The 26,384-nt window shown below is 42.1% G+C and overlaps 2 long non-coding RNA genes and 1 other non-coding gene across 3 annotated transcripts; 1 reads left to right on the forward strand and 2 right to left on the reverse strand.

The window, feature by feature from the left end:
- Positions 1-851: 851 nt before the first annotated feature.
- Positions 852-924, reverse strand: TRNAS-GGA (transfer RNA serine (anticodon GGA)). The gene has a single exon. It is a non-coding gene; the product is annotated as a tRNA-Ser (tRNA).
- Positions 925-2,491: 1,567 nt separating this feature from the next.
- On the reverse strand, positions 2,492-23,768 carry LOC129639820 (uncharacterized). Its single transcript, XR_008708621.1, has 3 exons — positions 23,664-23,768; positions 6,694-6,788; positions 2,492-3,180 (listed from the first exon to the last, which is right to left on the reverse strand). It is a non-coding gene; the product is annotated as an uncharacterized LOC129639820 (long non-coding RNA).
- A 294-nt stretch (positions 23,769-24,062) lies between these two features.
- On the forward strand, positions 24,063-25,355 carry LOC129638864 (uncharacterized). The gene is made up of 2 exons (XR_008708077.1): positions 24,063-24,308; positions 24,918-25,355. It is a non-coding gene; the product is annotated as an uncharacterized LOC129638864 (long non-coding RNA).
- Positions 25,356-26,384: the final 1,029 nt, after the last annotated feature.

Here is a 26,384-nt window from a genome sequence, read left to right on the forward strand (position 1 = left end):
CTTTAGTATCACAGAATAAAAAACCCAAGTGAAAAGTGAAGTGAAGTCGCTCAGTCGTGTCCGACTCTTAGCGACCCCATGGACTGCAGCCCACCAGGCTCCTCTGTCCATGGGATTTTCCAGGCAAGAGTACTGGAGTGGGGTGCCATTGCCTTCTCCGCAGCTCCTCTCTGCTGCTGCTAAGTCACTTCAGTCGTGTCCGACTCTGTGCGACCCCATAGACGGCAGCTAAGCAACAGTCTATTCATCTAATATATATTTGATGCTAAATCAACCGTTTGCATCTGTCCAGAAGCTTCTCTGGTACTTTGCCCCTTCATAATATGTTATAGGACTTTACAGAATTAAGATGGGATAAATAGAAAATCCAGCCAAGACTGGCACCAAACAAGGGAGCAGGTTCAAGCAGGAAGTTTGGCTTAAAGCTGGCCATGACCCAGAAGCCAGAAAGACAGGAGAGTGATCAGCGGCTGAGGCCAGTAGCCTTGGCAACACTGGATCATATTCTTCTCCACGTCAGCCTACAGGACATATCTTCTGAGAAAATCCAATTCTACGTATGATATTTACAAACTGCTTGACACTTTCCTTTTAATGGTTCAGGGCAGTGTCAGAGGAGGGGCCTTAGAACTCTGTTCTCTTCTGTTACCATTTTTTCCAGTATCTCCCAAAGGTCGTCCATAGACCACCTACAGTGGGAAGACTGGAAAGTGAAAGAAAGTAAAAGTGAAGTCACTCTGTCGTGACAGACTCTTGCAACCCCATGGACTGTAGCCTACCAGGCTCCTCCCTCCATGGGATTCTCCAGGCAAGAGTACTAGAGTGGGTTGCCATTGCCTTCTCCAGGGGATCTTCCTGACCCAGGTATCGAACCTGGGTCTCCTGCATTCCAGGCAGACGCTTTAACCTCTGAGCCACCAGGGAAGACTGGAAGTGCCAGCTAAAAGGAAAATACCCAGGCTCCCTGCTTGATGTTCTGAATCAGAGGTGGAGAGTGACATGGGGAAGAATTGAAATTCTCCATTTCTAACATTCTCCTCTGGCAATCCATATGCATGTTAGAGAGAACCACTAACTTTGGGAGTCCACTACATTCACGACACAGTTTAAAGATAAGATCTCTAGTTACACAAAATCAAGAATAAGAAATGTGTTGCTTAGGGACTTCCCTGACAGTCCAGTGGTTAAGACTCTGCTTCCACTGCAGGGGGTGCAGGTTCCATTCCTGATTGGGGAACTAGGATCCCAAATGCCACATGGTGTGGCCAAAAAATTTTAAAAAAACTGTAAAAAGGAGCATGTTGCTAGGCAGAAGTAAGATGCAAGCAGTGACGATTTCAAGGGGAATGGAGATGCCTCCAGCAAGGGAGAGTCTGAAGCAGAAAACTTAGGGCTGGCCAGTCTCCCACTCCAGACAAGGGAATGGAGTGACAAGGGCTCATTGTGAAGTCACTGAAACCTAGAGCTGGAGGGGACTTTGAGGTTGCCTTTGTCAACCTCCCAGCCACAAGAGAAATCCTTTCTACAAACACGTTCGGCAGATGGTTATGAGAGGAGGTTGTCCAGGGCCTGGATTAAGGGGTGTGTTTTATATCCAAACCTAGCTGTTGGGGTAATGTATTTCATGAAAACTGGTCCCCTGGGATGCTGGAGTCACGTGAGTAAGGAAGCATGATCAGATTTCGGAAAGGAAAATCACTTAGAGATCTTACTCCCAGGCAAACACACCCATGTGCACGTACTTCTGGTGGGTACAGGCTTTGAGAGCTGCAACCTTTGCTTGACGTCTTTGTTTTGCCTTTTCTTTTTCTTCAAGGCATCTGTCTCCCTGTGCAGTTTAGCTGTGCTGCCACCAGGGGACAGAAGGATGCCATTGATTGTGTCCTGAAGTCTAAGCTCCAAAGTCTGTTCTCCCTGAGATGAAAAACCATGGCTCCCTGCTGCCTTTGATCACTTATCCAAGATGGATATTCAGAGATTTCCAGCTTTTCCCATAAAACATATGTAATTTGTTCATATGGTTAAAATAAGTCAACCTCTAAACCTATCACACTGGAATTCGCATTTCCCAGGCCTCTGAGTATAAGTAGTAGAGACAGGAGGCAGTGACTGATCTGCTTCTTTCACTACCTCTCAGTTGGGTCTCATTTGTACTTCTCAGTGGCCCTTCCAGGCCACCTCTTGCCAAACTCCCAAGACCTACTTTCCTTCTCTAGACTCTTCCATACACAGAACAGTGTAAGGTCAGTAATTTATGCAGTTAGCAGTTACTTAAGTTTTCATCATGTGCCAGACACCCCATTCTGGGCTTTTGGGAAAGAAATGAACAAAACTCTTCCCTCCTGGAGCTTACATTCTAGTGGAGAGACAGACAATAAGCAGGTATGTTCAGAGGGTAGAAAGTACTATAGAGAAGTCATAAGAAGTAAGCAGTAACACTGGGAGGGCGTGACTCAGGGAGGGAGGGGACAGTGTCAAGTCTGCTGTTTTAGACACAACAGTCAGAGCAGACCTCTCTCGTAAAGGTGACATTCCATCTGAGGTCGAAAGGAGATGAGGGAGTGAGTCACACAGAATTGTGACAGAAGGTATCTTCCAGGCAGAAGGAATCATAAGCATGACGATCCTGAGGTGAAACCAGGCTTGGTATGTTTGAGGGACAAAGTGGCCAGTGTGAGGGACTTCCGTGGAGGTCCAGTGGCTAAGACTCCACCCTCCCAACGTAGGGAGCCTGGGTTCAATCCCAGGCCAGGGAATAGATGCCACATGCCACAACTAAAGATCCTGCATGGCAAATAAATAAATAAATATTAAAACAAGAAAAGGGCCAGTGTGGCTGGAGCTGAGTGAGAAAAGGAGGGAGGTAATGGGAAATAAAACCAAATAGGTGCCAGGGGACTTGATCATATGGGACCATATCTGCGTGAGATGTTGCTGCTCTGAAGTTTCTGAGCAGAGGAGGGAGTGATCCCTGTGGCTCCTGTGTTGAGAGTGAACGGTAGGCGGGCAGGGACAGAAGCCAAGAGCCCCGACAGCAGGGCCACTGTGATAGTGCAGGTGATAGATGACGACAGCCCAGACTAGGATAGTCAAGGCAGAGGTGACGAGCAGCCATGGAGGTCAGATGCTGGACACGTTCTGAAGGTAGGGTGGACAGGACTTGAAAATGAGCTGCCTGTTCTGTGAGAAAGAGAAAAGTCAGCGGCAGGTGACTGGGTAAGTGGAGGTTCTGGGTAAGCAAATGGAGTCGTTGTGCACTGGAGACGGAAGGCTTGGGGAACGGACAGCAGAGTCAGAAGAAAATGACAGCAGAGTCAGAAGAGGGTGGGGTCCTGGAAAGTCCAGTGAGGAGAGTTTCGCAAGGAGAAGGCTGTGATCAACTCAGTCATGCACTGAGGAGGTGGATGGCAACCCTTTTGGCTGCAGCTATGGTGACAGTCACCGCTTACCTCACAGTGTCACTGATATCATGGACTGTTAGAGACAATTTTCCTTCTTTTTTAAAAAAAAAAATATTTATTCATTTATTTTCGGGTTGGCTTCCCTGAAAGCTCAGTTGGTAAAGAAACTGCCTGCAATGCAGGAGACCCTGGTTTGATTCCTGGGTTGGGAAGATCTCCTGGAGAAGGGATAGCCTCTTACTCCAGTGTTCTTGGGCTTCACTTGTGGCTCAGCTGGTAAAGAATCCGCCTGCAATGCAGGAGACCCTGGTTCAATCCCTGGATTGGGAAGAGCCCCTGGAGAAGGGAAAGGCTACCCATTCCAGTATTCTGGCTGAGAATTCCATGGACTGTATAGTTCATGGGGTCGTAAAGAGTCGGCTCCAACTGAGTGACTTTCACTTCACTTCAGGCCACGTAGCTTTTGGGATCTTAGTTCCCCAAAGAGGGATTGAACCCGCGCCCCTGCAGTGGAAGTGCGGAGTCTTAACTGCTGGATTGCCACAGAAGTCCAGAGACAATTTTCATATCCAGCCTCAATACATGGCTGTTCTCTATGTCTGTTCTCAGTTTTGCACTTCTACGAGTTCTACTAGACAGTAAACAGCTGAATTCTCAATCCCACAGTGGGAGACGAGCAAACACGTCACAAGTCTGTAAGAGGAACATAGATTTCTCGATTCAGGGTGGCTCTTTTCCACCCAGAATGCTGCTTCAGTTAGGTTGACCATCCACAGGACTCCTAGGGCTTCAAGCAACACCAACCCTTTCCACGGCCATTTGCCTCTCACATCCAAGCTCCCCAGATAATCACAGGTACTCCAGGATTCACAGTGGCCCTAGATCTGGTACAAAACCACACTGTATTCTAGGATTATATCTTAAGTATCTTGTCAAAGTAAATGAAATTACTAAAATAGATGCACTTTATTCTCACTCAATTGTTAACTCTTTTTTTAACATCATAACCCAATTTTGCTCTTATATATTGTCACTAATTAAACTTCTGGATTTGAAAGCAGAATTCTCTTCCAAGGACTCCTCTGGGGGTCCAGTGGTTAAGAACCCGCTGGCCAATGCAGAGACATAAGTTCGATGCTGTAGAGCAGCTAAGCCTGCATGCCACAACTACTGAAGCTTGTGTGCTCCATAACAAGAGAAGCCTGCACACGGCAACCAAGAGTAGCCCCTGCTCGCTGCAACTAGAGAAAGCCTGTGTGTAGCAATGAAGACCCAGCATAGCCAAAATATATAAATAAATACATTTAAAAAAGAATTCTTCCAAGATCATCTTTTGAATTTAAACTGCCCCCCTTCATCCCAGTGAACGTCAGTCTCTTCATCCATTTACCTTGATCCTTCATCACTATTCTATGAAGAAACAGCATGAAGGGTAGTAGCTAAGTTTGGTGGGAGACAAACCAATCAGACTGAAATCCTAACTGCCTTGTTTCTTAGATATCTTTATGTCTCAATTTCCTTATCTGAAAAGCAGGAATAATTGCGAGGATTGAATGAAATGAAGCATATAGCACCTGTAGCACACAGGAGCAAGAAGATGGAGCCTGACCAGCCTGGGTCCACATAGGACAATGTTGAACAGAGTCTCCAGTCACCCCCAGCCAACATGCAATGGTCATGTAGTATAGCAAGAGGTAAACTTTTAGTGCTTTAAGCTGTTGAGACATGGGTGTTGTTTGTTACTTCAGCAGAGTCTAATACTAACTACTGACATAGAAATTGAGATAGAAAGTAGGGCATAGCATAAGCAAACCTAAAATAAATGAGTTTGACATAGCAATCAAAGTGTTAAAATGTTGTTCGCAGTCCCTTGGGAAGAAAATCCTGTATCTATTAAACCTGTAGATCTAGGAGGGAAAGTTGGAAAACAATGCTGGCAATGAGCTCCTGGCTGCTAACTGAGAATTGACTGGCTTGCAGGTAGAAATGACAGTAACTCCTGGGTATCAACCAACATACCTGGACTTTGAGCTTAATACTGTGACAGGAAGGAAGAACCCTGGGGTTGTCAGCCTTAGGCAAAGGTTGAGTGTATTTTGTACACAAAAAGGACCATGAAATAGTCGTGTTCTTCACAAGTACCCAGTATGACTTGTAGGCATATGGCAGGATGGCACTTTCCAGCCCACCCAATATTAGGTATAATGTTGTTTGTTGTATTGTTTAGTCACTCGGTGGTGTCCGGCTCTTTGTGACACTGTGTACTATAGGCCCCCAGGCCCCTCTGTGCATGGGATTCTCCAGGTAAGAATACTGGAGTGGGTTGCCATTCCCTTCTCCAGGGGGTCTTCCTGGCCCAGGGATCAAACTTGGGTCTCCTGCACTGGCAGGTGGATTCTTTACCATCTAAGCCACAGGGGAAGCCCTCATAATATCAATATTATTAGGTACAAAATCAAGAAGTAAAGAAGTGAAGCCAAAGAAGTAAACACAGTCCCTTTTAAGTCATGTTACAAAGTCAGGGCTCTAAAGCCTTGAAAAGTTTTCAAAAGAGGAAAGATGTAAGATGGGCTGACCAGAATTATGTTTCCCACCAAAACTTAGAATAGGCTGTTTTATAAACAAAATCTATGCATGAATCTGATCATGTGAAATCTGATCAAAATATCCAAAAAATAACACAACACAGCATAACACAACATGGAATAAAAGTGAGAACAGCCTTTCACCAACCCCAAGCCCCTCTTACTTCCTCAGATTAACATAGCAAGATTTTGGTGCACATAATTTCAAACCTGTTTATACATGCCTAACTCTTTTGTGATTTGTCTACAAGCATACCTCAGAGATCTTTCAGTTCTAGACCACCTCAATAAAGTGAATATCTCAATAAAGGTAGTCACACACATTTTGGGGTTTCCCAGTGCATATAGGCAGAGAAGGCAATGGCACCCCACTGCAGTATTCTTGCCTGGAAAATCCCATGGATGGAGGAGCCTGCAAGGCTGCAGTCCATGGGGTCGCTAAGAGTTGGACATGACTGAGTGACTTCACTTTCACTTTTCACTTTCATGCATTGGAGAAGGAAATGGCAACCCACTCCAGTGTTCTTGCCTGGAGAATCCCAGGGACGGCGGAGCCTGGTGGGCTGCCGTCTACGGGGTTGCACAGAGTCGGACACAACTGAAGTGACTTAGCGGCAGCAGCAGTGCATATAGGAGTTTTCTTTACATTATATGATAGTCTAATATATGTGCAAATAGCATTATGTCTAAGAAAACAACGTACATACCTTCATTAAAAATAATGCTGTTGGAAAAATGGTGCCGATAGACTTGCTCCACACAGGGTTGCCACAAACCTTCAATATGTAAAAAAATACAGTATCTGTAAAGCACAATAAAAGAAAATGCAATAAAATGATGTAGGCTTATAATAATTCTGAAATCAGAAAACCAATAAACATTTACATTATTATGACATTATGATATTGTGATAATAGAGATCATTCAGTTAAGTTCAGTCACTCAGTCATGTCCGACTTTTTGCGACCCCATGGACTGCAGCACACCAGGCTTCCCTGTCCATCACCAACTCCCAGAGCTTACTCAAACTCATGTCCATTGAGTCGGTGACACCATCTAACCATCTTATCCTCTGTCATCCCCTTCTCCTCCCACCTTCAATCTTTCCCAGCAACAGGGTCTTTTCAAATGAGTGAATTCTTCATAGCAGGTGGCCAAAATATTGGAGTTTCAACTTCAACATCAGTCCTTCCAATGAATATTCAGGACTAATTTCCTTTATCTCTAATTTTCTTGAAGAGATCTCTAGTCTTTCCCATTCTGTTGTTTTTCTCTATTTCTTTGCGTTGATTGCTGAGGAAGGCTTTTTCTTCTTGCTATTCTTTGGAACTCTGCATTCATATGCTTATATCTTTCCTTTTCTCCTTTGCTTTTCGCTTCTCTTCTTTTCAAAGCTATTTGTAAGGCCTCCTCAGACAGCCATTTTGCTTTTTTGCATTTCTTTTCCATGGGGATGGTCTTGATCACTGCCTCCTGTACAATGTCACAAAACTCCTTCCATAGTTCATCAGGGACTCTATCTATCAGATCTAGTCCCTTAAATCTATTTTTCACTTCCACTGTATAACAGAGCAGAAGATATTAACAGGAGGCGGCAAGAATACACAGAAAGAACTGTACAAAAAAGATCTTCATGACCAAGATAATCATGATGGTGTGATCACTCACCTAGAGCCAGACATCCTGGAATGTGAAGTGAAGTGGGCCTTAGAAAGTATCACTACGAACAAAGCTAGTGGAGGTGATGGAATTCCAGTTGAGCTATTTCAAATCCTGAAAGATGATGCTGTGAAAGTGCTGCACTCAATATGCCAGCAAATTTGGAAAACTCAGCAGTGGCCACAGGACTGGAAAAGGTCAGTTTTCATTCCAATCCCAAAGAAAGGCAATGCCAAAGAATGCTCAAACTACCGCACAATTGCACTCATCTCACACGATAGTAAAGTAATGCTCAAAATTCTCTAAGCCAGGCTTGAGCAATACGTGAACCGTGAACTTCCAGATGTTCAAGCTGGTTTTAGAAAAGGCAGAGGAACCAGAGATAAAATTGTCAACATCCGCTGGATCATGGAAAAAGAAATAGAGTTCCAGAAAAACATCTATTTCTGCTTTATTGACTATGCCAAAGCCTTTGGCTGTGTGGATCACAATAAACTGTGGAAAATTCTGAAAGAGATGGGAATACCAGACCACCTGACCTGCCTCTTGAGAAACCTATATGCAGGTCAGGAAGCAACAGTTAGAACTGGACATGGAACAACAGACTGGTTCCAAATAGGAAAAGGAGTTCGTCAAGGCTGTATATTGTCACCCTGCTTATTTAACTTATATGCAGAGTACATCATGAGAAACTCTGGGCTGGAAGAAGCACAAGCTGGAATCAAGATTGCCGGGAGAAATATCAATAACCTCAGAGATGCAGATGATACCACCTTTATGGCAGAAAGTGAAGAGGAACTAAAAAGCCTCTTGATGAAAGTGAAAGAGGAGAGTGAAAAAGTTGACTTAAAGCTCAACATTCAGAAAACGAAGATCAGGGCATCTGGTCCCATCACTTCATGGGAAATAGATGGGGAAACAGTGGAAACAGTGTCAGACTTTATTTTGGGGGGCTCCAAAATCACTGCAGATGGTGACTACAGCCATGAAATTAAAAGACGCTTACTCCTTGGAAGAAAAGGTATGACCAACCTAGATAGCATATTGAAAAGCAGAGACATTACTTTGCCAACAAAGGTCCATCTAGTCAAGGCTATGGTTTTTCCAGTGGTCATGTATGGATGTGAGAGTTGGACGGTGAAGAAAGCTGAGCGCTGAAGAATTGATGCTTTTGAACTGTGGTGTTGGAGAAGACTCTTGAGAGTCCCTTGGACTGCAAGGAGATCCAACCAGTCCATTCTGAAGGAGATCAGCCCTGGGATTTCTTTGGAGGGAATGATGCTAAAGCTGAAACTCCAGTACTTTGGCCACCTCATGCGAAGAGTTGACTCATTGGAAAAGACTCTGATGCTGGGAGGAATTGGGGGCAGGAGGAGAAGGGGACGACAGAGGATGAGATGGCTGGATGGCATCACTGACTCGATGGACATGAGTCTGAGTGAACTCTGGGAGTTGGTGATGGACAGGGAGCCCTGGCGTGCTGCGATTCATGGGGTCGCAAAGAGTCAGACACGACTGAGCGACTGAACTGAACTGAACTGAATTTCCTTTAGGATGGACTGGTTGGATTTCCTTGCAGTCTAAGGGACTCTCAAGAGTCTCCTCCAACACCACAGTTCAAAAACATGAGTTCTGCACTCAGCTTTCTTTATAGTCTAACTCTCACATCCGTATATGACTACTGGAAAAACCAAACCTTTGACTAGATGGACCTTTGTTGGCAAAGTAATGTCTCTGCTTTTTTTAAAATTTTATTTATTTTAATTGTAGGCTAACTACTTTACAATATTGTATTGGTTTTGCCATACATCAACATGAATCTGCCACGGGTGTACATGTGTTCCCCATCCTGAACCCCCCTCCCACCTCCCTCCCTGTACCATCCCTCTGGGTCATCCCAGTGTACCAGCCCATGCTGTCTAGGTTGGTCATAGCCTTTCTTCCAAGGAGCAAGCATCTTTTAATTTCATGGCTGCAGTCACCATCTGCAGTGATTTTGGAGCCCAAGAAAATAAACTCTCTCACTGTTTCCATTGTTTCCCCATCTTTTTGCCATGAAGTAATGTGACCAGATGCCATGATCTTAGTCTTCTGAATGTTGAGTTTTAAGCCAACTTTTTCACTCTCCTCTTTCACTTTCATCAAGAGGCTTTTTAGTTCTTCTTTGCATTCTGCCATAAGTGTGGTGTCATCTGCATCTCTGAGGTTATTGATATTTCTCCCAGCAATCTTGATTTCAGCTTGTGCTTCATCCAGTCCAGCATTTCTCATGATGTACTCTGCATATAAGTTAAATAAGCAGAGTGACAATATACAGCCTTGACGTACTCTTTTCCAAATTTGGAACCAGTCTGTTGTTCCATGTCCAGTTCTAAGAGTTGCTTCTTGATCTGCATACAGATTTCTAAAGAGGCAGGTCAGGTAGTCTGGTATTCCCATCTCTTTAAGAATTTTCCATAGTTTGTTGTGATCTACACAGTCAAAGGCTTTGGTGTAGTCAATAAAGCAGAAATAGATGTTTTTCAGGATCTCTCTTGCTTTTTTGATGATCCAACAGATGTTGGCAATTTGATCTCTGGTTCCTCAGCCTTTTCTAAATCCAGCTTGAACATCTGGAAATTCACAGTTCATGTACTGTTGAAACCTGGCTTGGAGAATTTTGAGCATTACTTTGCTAGCGTGAAAGATGAGTGCAATTGTGCAGTAGTTTGAGCATTCTTTGGCATTGCCTTCTTTGGGATTGGAATGAAAACTGACCTTTTCCAGTCCTGTGGCCACTGCTGAGTTTTCCAAATTTGCTGACATATTGAGTGCAGCACTTTTATAGCATCATCTTTTAGGATTTGAAATCACTCAACTGGAATTCCATCACCTCCACTAGCTTTGTTCATAGTGATGCTTCCTAAGGACCACTTGACTTCGCATTCCATGATGTCTGGCTCTAGGTGAGTGATCACACCATCGTGGTTATCTGGGTCATGAAGATCTTTTTTGTATACTTCTGTGTATTCTTGCCACCTCTTCTGTTAGGTCCATACCATTTCTGTCCTTTATTGTGCCCATCTTTGAATGAAATGTTCCCTTGGTATCTCTAATTTTCTTGAAGAGATCTCTAGTCTTTCCAGTTCTATTGTTTTCCTCTATTTCTTTGTACTGATCACTGAGGAAGGCTTTCTTATCTCTCCTTGATATTCTTTGGAACCCTGCATTCAAATGGGTATATCTTTCCTTTTCTCCTTTGCCTTTTGCTTCTCTTCTTCTCACAGCTATTTGTAAGGTCTCCTCAGACAACCATTTTGTCTTTTTGCATTTCTTTTTCTTAAGGATGGTCTTGATCCCTGTCTCCTGTACAATGTCATGAACCCTCTGTCCATAGTTCTTCAGGCACTCTATCAGATCTAATTCCTTGAATCTATTTTTCACTTCCATTGTATAATCATAAGGAATTTAATTTAGGTCATACCTGAATGGTCTAGTTGTTTTCCCTACTTTCTTCAATTTCAGTCTGAATTTGGCAATAAGGAGTTCATGGTCTGAGCCACAGTCAGCACCCAGCCTTGTTTTTGCTGACTGTATAGAGCTTCTCCATCTTTGGCTGCAAAGAATATAATCAATCTGATTTCGGTGTTGACCATCTGGTGATGTCCATGTGTAGAGTTTTCTCTTGTGTTGTTGGAAGAGGGTGTTTGTTATGACCAGTGCGTTCTCTTGGCAAAACTCTATTAGCCTTTGGCCTGCTTCAGTCTGTACTCCAAGGCCAAATTTGCCTGTTACTCCAGGTATTTCTTGACTTCCTACTTTTGCATTCCAGTCCCCTATAATGAAAAGGACGTCTTTTTGGGGTGTTAAGTCTTCATAGAACCATTCAACTTCAGCTTCTTCAGTATTACTGATAGGAGCATAGACTTGTATTACTGTGATATTGAATGGTTTGCCTTGGAAACAAACAGAGATCATTCTCTTGTTTTTGAGATTGCATCCAGGTACTGCATTTTGGACTCTTTTGTTGACTATGATGGCTACTCCATTTCTTCTAAGGGATTCTTGCCCACAGCAGTAGATATAATGGTCATGTGAGTTAAATTTACCCATTCCAGTCCATTTTAGTTCACTGATTCCTAAAATGTCAATGTTCACTCTTGCCATCTCCTGTTTGACCACTTCCAATTTGTCTTGATTAGTGGACCTAACATTCCAGGTTCATTATTTATTATTATTAATTTTGAGCTGAGTTGTGCTAGTATATTTTTCCTTCTCTATGGCTCTAATGTCATGTCCTTGCTACTAAAAAGAAGATATTCCTAGAGTGATGTCTGAATTGATTCTTTTTTTATCCAAGCTCCCATCAAATGTTTTTCCCATATGCTCAAGAAACCCAACTGCCCATCACTTTATGTATTCCATCCCATTCATTTATTTCCTGTAGCTTCGATTGAAATACCTGCTCAGCCTGAAATATTCCACAGTCATAATCCTGCGATATTCTTTCTCTGCTCTCTTGGGTTAGAACCACTGCTTTCTAGATCCTATTTCCTCGTTTGTTTTATATTACTTCCTCATTTTTCAAAAAATACAGCCTTAAGTGACTTCTCAAGAAAGAGTAATGGGAGGCTAATTTTAGTGTACCTAAAAAGATGAAAATGTCTTAAAGTCCTAATTGCCCTACGTCCACCCTAACACCAAAAGTTCAAAATTTTAGCTGCGTTGGTCCATATGAGGTAGTATTGCCTTGTGATCTTAATTTGCATCTTCCTGATGACTAACGAAGTTGAGAATTTTTCATGGCTATTGGCTATGTAGATATATTTTGTTGAGAAGTGACTGTTGAAGTGTTTTGTCCATTTTGAATATCTTTGTCTCTATTATAGATCTGTACAAGTTCTTTATATACTTAAAAAATGAGTCCTTTATGGATATATGTATTTCAATTATCTTCTCCCCATCTGTGACTTATCTTTTCACTTTCTTAATATTTTTCAATGAACAAAATTTCCTAATTTTATAAAGTCTGATTTTTAATTTTTTTCTTTTATGGTTAATGCTAATTATATGCTGTTTATAAAACCTTTGCCTACCCCCATATCATAAAGATAATCTACATTTTATTCTACATGTTTTGTTAGTAACATTTTGCATTTAGGTCACTTAAGTCTATACTAATCTCTAATTTTCTGGTAAGATAGAAGTCAAGGTTTATATTATTTCATATGGATATGTAATTGCTTTAGCATCATTTATCCTGGAGAAGGAAATGGCAACCCACTCCAGTATTCTTGCCTGGAAAATCCCATGGATGGAGGAACCTGGTAGGCTACAGTCCATGGGGTTGCAAAGAGTCGGACATGACTGAGCGACTTCATTTCACTTCACTTAGTATCATTTATAGAAAAGACCAACCTCTCCCTTAAGTGAAATAGTACATTTGGTTTACATGAATATATATTAACTTGATTTATATATATTTATGATTTATATACATTTATGTTAACTTGACTATATAAACTTGAAAAATATATAGCCTATTTTATAAAATATACCACACTGTCTTAATTATCATACATTCATAGTATGCTAGTAGGACTATATATTTTCTATTTCTTTTTTTTGGCCACACCTCATGGCATGTGAGCTCTTAGTTCCTTGACCAGGGATCGAATCTGTGTCCACTGCCATGGAAGCATGGAGTCTTAGCCAACTGGATTGCTAGGGAAGTCCAGGACTATAAATTATAAATTGGGACAACCACTTTGGAAAAGTCTGGAAGTGTCTATTAATCTAAACATACACTACTCAGGGACTTCCCTGGCAGTCCAGTGGTTAAGAGTGCTCATTTCCAATGCAGGGGACTCAGGTTGGTTCCCTGGTCGAGGAACAAGATCCCACATGCCACGAGCCAGGGCCAAAAATAAAAATAAATAAATAAAAATCTGTAAAAACAAAACAAAACACCAAACACTACTCTGTGATCTAGGAATCTGACTCCTACATATATGCATATGTCTACCAAAAGATATACAAAAATATTTAGAGCAGCTTTATTCATGATAACTGAAAATTGGAAATAAACCTGAAACAAACCAGATGTTTATTAATGGAAGAATGGGTAAATGAATTTTAGTGGCATCACACAACTGAAGGTAACACCACCACAAAAAAGGACAAACTTCTGCTGCACACAACATGAATGATTCACAGGAAGACTTTTGAACAGAAGGCACAAAACTGCATATACTACAGGATTCTATGAATATGAAATTCAGAGCTTGCAAAAAACAAGTATATATTAGCAGTCAGAACAGTGATTATCGCTAAGGGTCAGGGTATTGACTGACGAGGGGCAAGAGGGAAATCAGGTTTCTAGAAATGTTCTGGATCTCAATCTGTGTGGTGTTACATGGTGCCTACATATGTAAAAAATGGCTCGAGTTGTACACTTAAGATTAGTGTCCATTATACACTTAGCTTTACATACATTATATAATCAACAAATGATTTGAAAAAGAAAAAAAATGGAAGTCATAAAATGTCTTTATTCTGCCTTACAATTGAGTGTTTAGCTGGGTTATAGAGAGATCAAACCAGTCAATCTTTTTTTTTTTAATTTATCTATTTTAGAGGCTGATTACAATATTGTAGTGGTTTTTGTCATACATTGACATGAATCCACCATGGATTTACATGTGTTCCCCATCCTGAACCCCCCCTCCCACCTCCCTCCCCATCCCATCCCTCTGGGTCATCCCAGTGCACCAGCCCTGAGCACCCTGTCTCGTGCATCGAACCTGGACTGGCGATCTGTTTCACATATGATAATATACAAGTTTCAGTGCTATTCTCTCAGATCTTCCCACCCTATCCTTCTCCCACAGAGTCCAGAAGACTGTTCTATACATCTGTGTCTCTTTTGCTGTCTTGTATATAGGGTTATCGTTACCATCTTTCTAAATTCCATATATATGTGTTAGTATACTATATTGGCTTTTTTCTTTCTGGCTTACTTCACTCTGTATAAGAGGCTCCAGTTTCATCCACCTCATTAGAAATGATTCAGATGCTTTCTTTTTAATGGCTGAGTAATATTCCATTGTGTATATGTACCACAGCTTTCTTATCCATTCGTCTGCTGATGGACATCTAGGTTGCTTCCATGTCCTGGCTATTATAAACAGTGCTGTGATGAACATTGGGGTACATGTGTCTATTTCAATTCTTCAAACCAGTCAATCTTAAAGGAAATCAACCCTGAATACTCACTGGAAGGACTGATGCTGAAGCTGAAGCTCCAGTATTTTGGTCGTCTGATGCAAACAGTCAACTAATTGGAAAAGTCCCTGATGCTGGGAAAGATTGAGGGCAGAAGGAGAAGAGGACATCAGAGGATGAGATGGCTGGACGGCATCACCAATGCAATGGATAGGAACCTGGGCAAACTCTGGGAGATGGTGAGGGACAGGGAGGCCTGGCATCCTGCAGTCCATGGGGATGCAAAGAGTTGGACATGACTGGGCGCCTGAACACCAACTGGCTTATAGAACATGAACTGTGTGCTTCCTCCTTGATTCTCTCAAATGTCTCCTTTCTTTCCCTCATGTCAGAGCCCCATCTGTGTGGGGTGGCTCCTTTCTCCCCAGACTTCAATGAAATATCCCAACACAAAGCATGACATCTTGTTTCTCTCGTGTCACTGAGGCTGGACCATACAGTGCAAAAGCGTGGGTTAGAGGCTGGGGGGATGGGAGGAGGGTGATGAAAAGGAAAGTCTTTCTCCTCTCACTATTTCACTTCTGGTTGCCAGATGTATGGATGGATTTTGCCCCACACTGACCAATTCTCTAACACCAGCTGGGTGTCCTACAGCTCAATTCAGTTTTGGCACCCTCTATTAATATCTGGAGTTATCAACAGATTTCACAAATTAAAGGTTCAGTCCCATCTGAAATAAATGAAAAGCATACTTTGTTTAACTTGACCCAACTTCCCTGGTGGCTCAGATGGCAGAGCACACCTCTTGCACTTTAATCTTTGCTTTAAACTCTGCTTTCAAGGGAACCTAGTCTGAGACCAAATAGAACTCCAAGTTGAATATAACTTGTAGCAAAACTATGAGGAGGTATGGAAGTTCAGGATCTTCAAGTCTGTAGTGTTGGTAGAAACTGTTTGCTTCTTTCTACATTATGGGTTAGCTGTGTTTTGATTTGTTTGATTGTGCTTTGTGTAGGCTGTTTCCATCTTGCTTTAACCTGATATTTTGAAATTTTGTAACACTGTGTCTAGATGTGGGGATTGGCTTTCAATGTACTGGTTATTCAGTGGGATCCTATCAGCATGATAACTTGTGTTATTTAGCTCAGAAAAATTATCTTCTCTCTTTGATGCTTTTCTCCCACCTGCTATCTCTGCACTCTTTCTGGGATTTTCATTAGTTGGATGATGTTCTACTCTTTTTAGTCACAGTTGTCACTATTCTCTTCCTTTATACCTGATATTTCCATGTCCCTAAACCCTCTAGCAGTCCTGAATATTCACTGGAAGGACTGATGCTGAAGCTTCAGTACTTTGGCCACCTGATGTGAAGAACTGACTCATTGGGAAAGACCCTGATGCTGGGAAAGATTGAAGGCAGGAGGAGAAGGGGATGACAGAGGATGAGGTGGTTGGATGGCATCACCGACTCGATGGACATGAGTTTGAGCAAGCTCTGGGAATTGGTGATGGACAGGGAGGCCTGGCATGCTGCAGTCCATGGGGTTACAAAGAGCTGGACACAACTGAGTGACTGAACAGAATTGAAACCCTCTGGCATCCTTCAGAACAGGTAGGCATCTTCCTGAGCTTTAGCCTCCTATTCACAGAATTCTGGTTTTGGTTTTCTTCATCCCAGTTCGTGAATTACCACTTCCTTGCCAATTACCCAGCTTCTAGGAATATACTGAAATCTTTTATCCCTTGATGGCCCTCTTTTATTCTTTTTGCACCTGTTATACTATTATTATTTTTAAATGTGCTTTATAAGTCTTGGAAGAAAGAGGAAGAAAATTGCTTAGGGTCAGTTCATCTCGAACTGGAAGTGTCTAAATTTTTATTATGTAGTTGAATCTGTCTTTTCCATGTGACTTGTGAGTTTCGTGTTTTTTTCCCTAAGTGCTAGGCATGCTTTGGGTTCATTTTCCCAGTTTAATCTTCACTTAGAGAAGAGCTTACCCACTCCAGTGTTCTTGCCTGGAGAATCCCAGGGACAGGGGAGCCTGGTGGGCTGCCATCTATGGGGTCGCACAGAGTCGGACACGACGGAATCGACTTAGCAGCAGCAGCAGCAGCAGCAGCAGCAGCAGCAGCAGCAGCAGAGAAGAGCTTACCATTCTCTGCCATCTGAAAGCAATCAACACCACCTGCAGCAGAACTTTATCCAGCAGGTCAAAACTTCCTCATTTCTGAAAATAACTAATTTTGTTTTTAAATACCAGTAAAAGAAAATGAAAAGTAAAAAAAAAATTGTTAGTGTATTCTGTATTTTTTCATTTTCAGCAGAAGATTTAAGGCATTATTTTCAGAAGAATAAAACTATTTTTCTTCTTTTAATGTCTTACATATCACATAACTTTGTTTTCCCCTCCCCACTTTGAAAGCAATCTAATTCTGTATTTTTGTCTTTAATTATAAACAAAGTTTACTTTTTAAAGGAAAATCTACACAAGTTTTCCTTGTCTTTCTCCAAGAAATGTGGACATTCCTATAATGGACAGGGATACACTAACTATACAAAACCCACATTAGACATAACTTGGACATAGCAATAATGCAAAACTTAAGCCATCTAGGAACACCCTGAAATGAGTCATTTTCAATGTCTGAACTTTCCAGATAAGTGAAAATCTACCCTTTAATCAGAGACAAAAATCTTAACCATTGTGCATGTGCTGGCTAGCATGATTTAACTCTTTTTTTTTTTTCTTGTTTTGAATGGAGTAGAGCTTCCTTGGTGGCTCAGATAGTAAAGAATTTGCCTGCAACACAGGAGACCTGGGTTCGATCCCTGGGTTAGGAAGATCCCCTGGTAAAAGGAATGGCAGCCCACTCCAGTATTCTTGCCTGCAGAATCCCATGGATAGAGGAGCCTGGTGGGCTACAGTCCATGGGGTCGCAAGAGTCGGACACGACTGAGCAACTAACACTTTTCAGTAAAAACATCCCTGCCATCACACAGGATACTGTGTCAAATTGTAGGTTCTAATTAACATTCTCCACCCTTTAGGTTCCGGCCAGTACAATGACCAGAGGAAAACGCTCGGTGTATATAGCATGTGTTGAATATGAATGAATGAATGAAGAAATACAGTACAAAAAAAGGAAATACAATACAATGATGTCTTTATGTTTTGTTGTGGTATATGGACCTCTTTTCCCCTACACTACATGACTCCAGATTGCTATGCTTCTGAGTTTTTGACTCTGCTGTAGCATGTCTTTCTTTGCTCTTTCTTTAGGTTCTCAGATGTCACTTGATACCACTCTGTCCTGTAGTTTTTTTTGTCATTAAGTCGTGTTTGACTATTTGCAACCCCATGAACTGCAGCACGCCAGGCTCCTCTGTCCTTCACTGTCTCCCGGAGTTTACTCAAATTCTTGTCCACTCAGTCAGTGATGCTATCTAACCATCTCATCCTCTGCCGCCCTCTTCTTCTAACTTGCTACTTCTCTTCAACTATGGATTTGGGACCAAGATCACTAAGCTTGTTATGGCAAGTATGAAAACGCTCTGAGTGAATTTCAGATTGGCCTGGGCAGAGTTAAATGTACTGTTTGTGGATTTTAGTTCTATTTTGGTGGCTCATACACTTCCTCCTGCCCTCATCCCCAGTTTTTACTTCTGTTTCAGATAGACTGTCTGATAGCTTATTGCTGCATAGACAGGACAAGATGCTATCTATTGGGTTAGAACTGTCTAAAATAAACTACTTGTATTTTCTACATGGCAACACCTTTGGGATCCATAATCCCAGGGATTTTCCAAGCAAGTATAACTCCACATCAGTCATGATAATTCAGAGGATATTGTGTTTTTACTCAAAGTAAAGCCAACATGTTCTTTATGGTAATCCCCAGAAAAAATTTCTCATGCAGTGTCAACAAGTATATTATCACCTCTCATCCTAGACCTGTCTAGTCAGCAGCTTTGTCATGTAACAAATTATTCTAAAGTTAGAGGCTTAAAACAAGAACTTTTTACTATTTTCTATGCATCTAGAGGTCATTTGGGTGATTCTGTTGATTTAAGCTGGGCTCACTTATACATTCACAGTTAGTAGTTTTGTTAGTCTTGGGCTCTTGTATGTCTGGTATCTTGGCTGGCACTACTAGGCTGGATCTGCTCTGTTCTCCACACTTGACCTTTGAGCAAGCTAGCCTGGGCATACTGCCATGGAAAAGGCAGAAGGGCAAAAGAGAACAGAGAAGCAGGCCAGGTTTCTTGAGGCCTAGACTCTGGAACTCACACATCAATTTCACTGCATTCCACTGGTCAGTGCCAAGTCATAAGGATAGCCGAGGTTTAAGGGGTGAGTGAATAGATTCCTGCTCTTGCTGGAAGATACCGTGAAGCCACATTGCAGAGGACATGGATACAGAGAGTAATGGAAACTCAGGGCCAAATGGCAATCATTGAAAACATTTACTCTTTTTTTTTTTTAAAGCAAGGAAAAAAATCACTCTATTTTATTGTAATATTCCCTATTTTGTTTCACTCCTTCTAATTAATGCCGGTATCATCTAGTGATGTTTCGTTTTTTTTCCCCTCTTCCCATCTCCACATTCTTTGATATACAATATCTTAAAGAGGAAGACTTCTTAAAATGCATTTTTCTACCGAGCACATGGAAAGTAAAATTTGCTGAATGGTTTCTACAAAGGAAAAAGGTGCAAAAACTCATATTCTTAAAAGGAGGTTGACAGTCTAATTACATTGTGAGTTGGATGTGGTCAAACCCGCTGTTGCCTTGATCTGTCAAGTAACAGGCACAGTGGCCCTAGAAGAATGGAACACCAAGTAATAAATGCACCAGGAAGCTGACAACGGAGATACTTGACTTTACTATTTTAGCCATGGGTGGGTGCTGCTGAGCCCCCAACCGAAAAACAGGATCATCAGAGAGGTCTGCTGAACTTCATTAGCTACATATGGAAGAATTACTATGTGAATTGTATGCTCTGGTGATTTTCAGCCAATACAGGCACATTAGCTATTCCTGGGAGATGTTTAGAAGCATGATTCTTTTTTCTTATCAACAAATGCAAGGAGATCTGAAATTTCCTCTGGAATCTCAGGAAAGATAAAGGTGGTTCATTCCTTCTGCCCTGAATTTCCCTCCATCTGATGTGCAAGAGGGATGTTTCACTTTTTTTATGTGAAAGCTAGTGATTTTTATTGTTACTTAATTGGGAATTGCATGACTGGAAAGAGGAAGCAGTGTTTAGCAAGCAAGTGATCTAATATAATGGTAAACTTGGTGATTACTTAATATTCTCATGTAATTCTAAAACTTAAGATTTTTGAGCCTCATTTTTTAAAAATATAAATCAGATTTTAGTAGTATTCTCTGAAAGATGAAGTTTCAGAATGTAATATTTTGGACCATTTCCCAAAGTCAGACAGCTAATAGTTCTCAGAGTAAGATCAAGAAAATAAACTCAGAGAGTCCACTATTTATGTATTATAATCTTTCTTGGTACCTCGTTTTGTCCATAAAATAGTATATATCAGGACTGAATTTCCTCTTCTACTTTATAAAGTATCCCAATTCCTTGAACATTGCAAATCTGTTGGTATTAATTATTAACTGGAATATCCAATTCCTGAGGCTATTTTATTTCCCAACCATCACCACAGGATAATAAAGACTATAGTTTTTAAAGAATCTCAGGCTACCTGGTTGATCTTTTGCCTAGTATTTAGAAAACTCTACGGGTCATATTTTTGCCAAGAGAATGCACTGGTCATAGCAAACAGCCTCTTCCAACAACACAAGAGAAGACTCTACACATGGACATCACCAGATGGTCAATACTGAAATCAGATTGATTATATTCTTTGCAGCCAAAGATGGAGAAGCTCTATACAGTCAGCAAAAACAAGACCGGGAGCTGACTGGGGCTCAGCTCATGAACTCCTTATTGCCAAATTCAGACTTAAATTGAAAAAAGTAGGGAAAACCACTAGACCATTCAGGTATGACCTAAATCAAATCCTTTATTATTATACAGTAGAATTGACAAATAGATTCAAGGGATTAGATCTGATAAAGTGTCTGAAGAACTATGGATGGAGGTTCGTAACACTGTACAGGAGGCAGTGATCAAAACATTCCTCAAGAAAAAGAAATGCAAAAAGGCAAAATGGTTGTCTGAGGAGGCCTTACAAGTAGCTGTGAAAAGAAGAGAAGCAAAAGGCAAAGGAGAAAAGGAAAGATATACCAATTTGAATGCAGAGTTCCAAAGAATAGAAAGGAGAGATAAGGAAGCCTTCCTCAGTGACCAATGCAAAGAAATAGAGGAAAACAATAGAACTGGAAAGACTAGAGATCTCTTCAAGAAAATTAGAGATACCAAGGGAACATTTCATGCAAAGATGGGCTCAATAAAGGACAGAAATAGTATGGACCTAACAGAAGGAGAAGATATTAGGAAGAGGTGGAAACATTATGCCAAGTGAAAGAAGTTAATCACCAATGACTACATATTGAATGATTCCATTTATAAGAAAAGCCCAGAATAAGCAAATTCAATCCATAGAGACAGAAAGTAAATTGATGGTTGTCTAAGACTGGGGAGATTAGGGGGAAATGGGGAGTGACTCTTAATGGTACAGGGCTTATTTAAAGGGTGATGAAGTGTTTTAAAATTGATTATGGTGACAGTTCCACAACTCAGTGAATAGACTAAAAACCACTACAGTCTACACTTTAAATGGGTTAATTGTATGGTCTGTGAGTTACAGCTCAATAGACCTGTTATTAAGATAAACAGACCCGGAGAAACTGTAACATACTGATCTTGTCCTTTAGAGTTTTGATATTCAGGATTCTTTTGCATGATTATTATTTTAAAAAAATATTGCCCTGATACTAAAAAAAATATAGAAAAAGAAGAGGTGGCAAGAATATACAGAAGAACTATACAAAAAAGAGCTTAATGACCTGGATAAACATGATGGTGTGATCACTCACCTAGAGCCAGACATCCTGGAGTGTGAAGTCAAGTGGGCCTTAGGAAGAATCACTACAAACAAAGCTAGTGGAGGTGATGGAATTCCAGCTGAGCTATTTCAAATCCTGAAAGATAATGCTGTGAAAGTGCTGCACTCAATATGCCAGCAAATTTGGAAAACTCAGCAGTGGCCACAGGACTGGAAAAGGTCAGTTTTCATTCCAATCCCAAAGAAAGGCAATGCCAAAGGATGTTCAAACTACTTCACAATTGCACTCATTTCACATGCTAGCAAGGTCATGCTCAAAATTGTCCAAGTTAGGCTTCAATAGTATGTGAACCGAGAACTTCCAGATGTACAAGCTGGATTTAGAAAAGGCCGAGGAACCAGAGATCAAATTGCCAACATCTGTTGGATTATAGAAAAAGCAAGAGCATTCCAGAGAAACATCTACTTCTGCTTCATTGACTATGCTAAACCCTTTGACTGTGTGGATCACAACAAACTGGAAAATTCTTAAATAGATGGGAATACCAGACCACCTGACCTGCCTCCTGAGAAACCTGTATGCAGGTCAAGAAGCAACAGTTAGAACCTGGCATGTAACAATGGACTGTTTCCAAATTGGGAAAGGAGAATGTCGAGGCTCTCACCCTGCTTATTTAACTTATATTCAGAGTATTTAATGCAAAATGCCAGGCTAGATGAAGCACAAGCTGGAATCAAGATTGCCGGGAGAAATATCAATAACCCCAGATATGCAGATGATACCACCCTTATGGCAGAAAGCAAAGAGGAACTAAAGAGCCTCTTGATGGTGAAAGAGGAAAGTGGAAAATCTGGCTTAAAACTCCAAACTGGCTTCTTCCTCATGCAATTTTATTTCATAATACACACACAACAATATTGACAATAACTGGCCTTTTCTGTCAGAAATCCTTTATGAATAAAATAAATATTAAAAACATGGATTTCATAAATATTATTGAATCACTTTGAAGCCTTTTCTCCAAGCAAAATAATTCCATTTCTTAATAGGTCCATTCTAAAGTGAAAATTAGGTTATGGGATAAATAGTGACGTAGGAGGCTTCCCTGGTATTGTTTGCTTGTTGTTTCAGTCGCTAAATCACGTTCCAATCTTTGCGACCCTGTGGATTGTAGTCCACTGGGCTCCTTTGTCCATGGGATTTCCCAGGCCAGAAAACTGGAGTAGGTTGCCATTTTCTTCGCCTCGAGATCTTCCTGATCCAAGGATCAAACCCACCTCTCTTGTTTCTCCTCAGTGGTAAAGAATCTGCTTATCCATGCAGGAGAGGTGGGTTTGACCCCTGGTCAGGGAAGATTCCACATACTGCAGAGCAACTAAGCCCGTTTGCTACAACTACTGAAGGCCTAGCGCCCTAGGGCCCTGCTCCACAACAAGAGAAGCCACCACAATAAGAAGCCCTCGAACTGGAAAGAAAAGCAACCCCTGCTTGCTGCAACTAGAGAAAGTCCACACAATGCAAGGAAAACCCAACCAAAAATTAATATATAGTGACATAGGAGAACCCAGCTTTCTAATCTCCCTACAAAGATTAATGACTGGACACTCTTCCTGAACAAAAACAGCTCTGGGAGACATCTGGAGTCCACTTAGGAACTGTTAGTAACACTGTGGAACAACAACAACAAAAACACCTGGGAATCATCACACAAAGAGAGAAGAAAAAACAAATTCATTTTGCCCACATCATTCCCTGCCACCACCCCCTTCCCAAGCAGGCATTGTTCAGGGCCAAGAAAGAACCTCCCAGTTAGAAAGAGTTGCCCTCACCAGGAACTCACTCCTTCCCTAAGAGTGGGGTGAATGACAGCTTCCTTGGGTTCTTGCGATACTGCAGGAAGGTTCTGCTTCAGTTTCATCCCCACCCCACTGGCCAAATTGAGAGGTTAATACAGCCGGCTACGAACCAGGAAGAAAGGCAGAGGCTAGCTGCTAACTATTAGCAGACACGCAGTGGGAGAGAGTGTGGTTCACGGAGACCCGCTGTGCAGAAAAACTCTGCAGGTTTCTCCACTGATGAAGGCAATGGCCAGCACACCTGCGTGGACGCCCTGCTGATGTCTCCAGCCTTTGCCCCATAGGTAGTCTGTTCAGTGATGCTTAACACCTGAGTCTTGCCCCGCCCCCTACCCTAGCACTGTCACCCCGGCCCCACCAGAAGCTGGTCACACCTGCAGGCACTGAGGTCTCGGTGGCTGGGCAAGTGTAAGATACCAGCCGCCTGAGTCCCTCCCCACCCTCACCAGCGCCCTGGAGTCAGGCTCACAGCCAGGCCAGCACCCACCCCTCAGTGACCCCACTGCCGGGCCTGCCCTGGAAGCGAGCCCCTGTAGCTGTGCACCTGCATACCACTGGCCTGACGCCAGTCATTGGCCTCTGACTGAAGCCTGCAAGCTGGAGTGTGCTCAGCCATGGGTGAGTGCACCAACAACCAAGGCTCCCACAGCAGCTTGTGAGCTGGGATCCGGCCATGTTCTGTCACTGGCCAGCACGACCCTGCCCACCTATACCTAGCACCTCCAGCTTTGTTCCATGCCCCTAGCCTGAACCCATCACCAGTCTACACCGCAGTGTACACCCTGCAGGGAAGTGTCTGCAGCTGCAAGAGAACGTGTCAACAGCCAGATCCCCAGCAGCTACTAGAGGGCACATGGTTAGCCTGGCCCTCGCTACCAGCCCTGGTTCCTATCACTACGAGTGTGTCTGCAAGGAGCCTCCGCCACTGCATGGGAACTGCAGCTGGCTGCCACAACCAAGTGTGTGCATGCCACCAGCTCTGGCCATCCCCACTGCCTACACTAGCTAGCAGAGCTGGAGGTACTGTTTAGCAGCCACTACAGAACCCCTCTCCCCCATGCAGTACTCACCAAGGACCACACAGTTTTCTGTACTGTGGAGTCCAGTGGCCTGAGCTGAAGAGACATCACATTTCCCCAGACTGGGCGCTGCAACATACCCCCACGCTCGGGACCCTGGACCAGGTGACACAGAGTCACCATATGATCCAGTATGCCCCTCTTTCAGGTAAAAGGCTTCCTTCCCTAAACTCACTTCATGAGGTCTGGAAGGAGCGACTGCTTTTTCAAACATGCTGACACCTATTTGAGGCTGCAGGAATGATGAAGAATCAGGAAACATGCTTCCACCAAAGGGATATAGTAAAATTTCTGTAATTGGCCTCAAAGAAATGGAGATCTAGGAATTGCCCGATAAAGAGTTCAAAATAATTACAGATGCTCAGAGGGCTACAAGAGAACACAGATAAACAACTTAATGATATCAGGAAAAAATACAAGAACATGAGAAGTTCAACAAAAAGATAGAAAAAAATGAAAAAACAGAATTTTGGGGGCTGAAGAATACAATAATTGAAGAAGTCAGTATAGAACAGCAGAATTTAGCAAACAGAAGAGAGAATCTTTGAGCAAGAAGAGAGACCAAGTGAAATTATCCAATCAAGGAGTAAGAAGAAAAAAAGAATGGAAAAGGATGAAGAAAACCTGAGGGATTATGGGACACGATAAAAAATAATGTATACTCCATTAGAGTTTTAGAAGAAGAGAGTCGGAAAGGAGTAGAAAGCTTATTTAAAGAATAATGACTGAGAACTTCCCAAACATGGGAAGAGATTTAGACATCCAAGTTCAGGAAGCTAATGTCACCTAAAAATGTCAATCCAAAACAATCTTCTCCAAGACATGTAATAACAAAACTGTCCAAAACCGAGGACAAAGATTTTAAAACCAGCAAAAGAAAAAAAAATCTCTCATGCAAGGGAACTTCCATAAGGCTATCAGTGGATTTCTCAGCAGAGACCTTGCAGGCCAGGAGAGAATGGGATGCTAAAGGATGCTGAAAACTCAAGATGCTGAAAGAAACTACCAGCCAAGAAAACTTTAGCCAGCAAAGTTGTATTTCAGAATTGAAAGCAAGGGCTTCCCTGGTGGTCCATTGGTTAAGAATCTGTATGCTAATGTAGGGGACACGGGTTTGATCCCTGGTCCAGGAAGATCCCACATGCCGCAGAGCAACTAAGCCCGTGTGCCACAACTACTGAGCTTGTACTCTAGAGCCTGGAGCCACAACTACTGAGCTTACGAACCACAACTCCTGAAGCCCTTGGGTCTAGAGCCTGCAGGCTGCAACAAAAGAAGCCACTGCAATGAGAAGAAGCCCGCACACTGGAGCGAAGAGTAGCCTCTGCTCACTGTAACCAGAGAAAGCCCATGCCCAGCAACGAAGACCCAGCACAGCCATAAATAAAATAAGTAAATCTTAAAAAAAAACAATTGAAGGCAAAATAAAAACTTTCCCTAGCAAACAAAAACTGGGAATTTCTCACCAGTAAATCTGCCCTAAGAGAAATGCTGAAAAGAGCTCCTCAAGCTTGAAATGAATGGATGCTAATTAGATGTGAAAATAAGACAACACGTTGGTAAAGTAAGCATAAGGTTAGATTCCAAATACCTTAACATTGTAATATGGTGATGT

This window comes from Bubalus kerabau, chromosome X, assembly GCF_029407905.1.
Source record: "Bubalus kerabau isolate K-KA32 ecotype Philippines breed swamp buffalo chromosome X, PCC_UOA_SB_1v2, whole genome shotgun sequence".
NCBI lineage: Eukaryota > Metazoa > Chordata > Mammalia > Artiodactyla > Bovidae > Bubalus > Bubalus kerabau.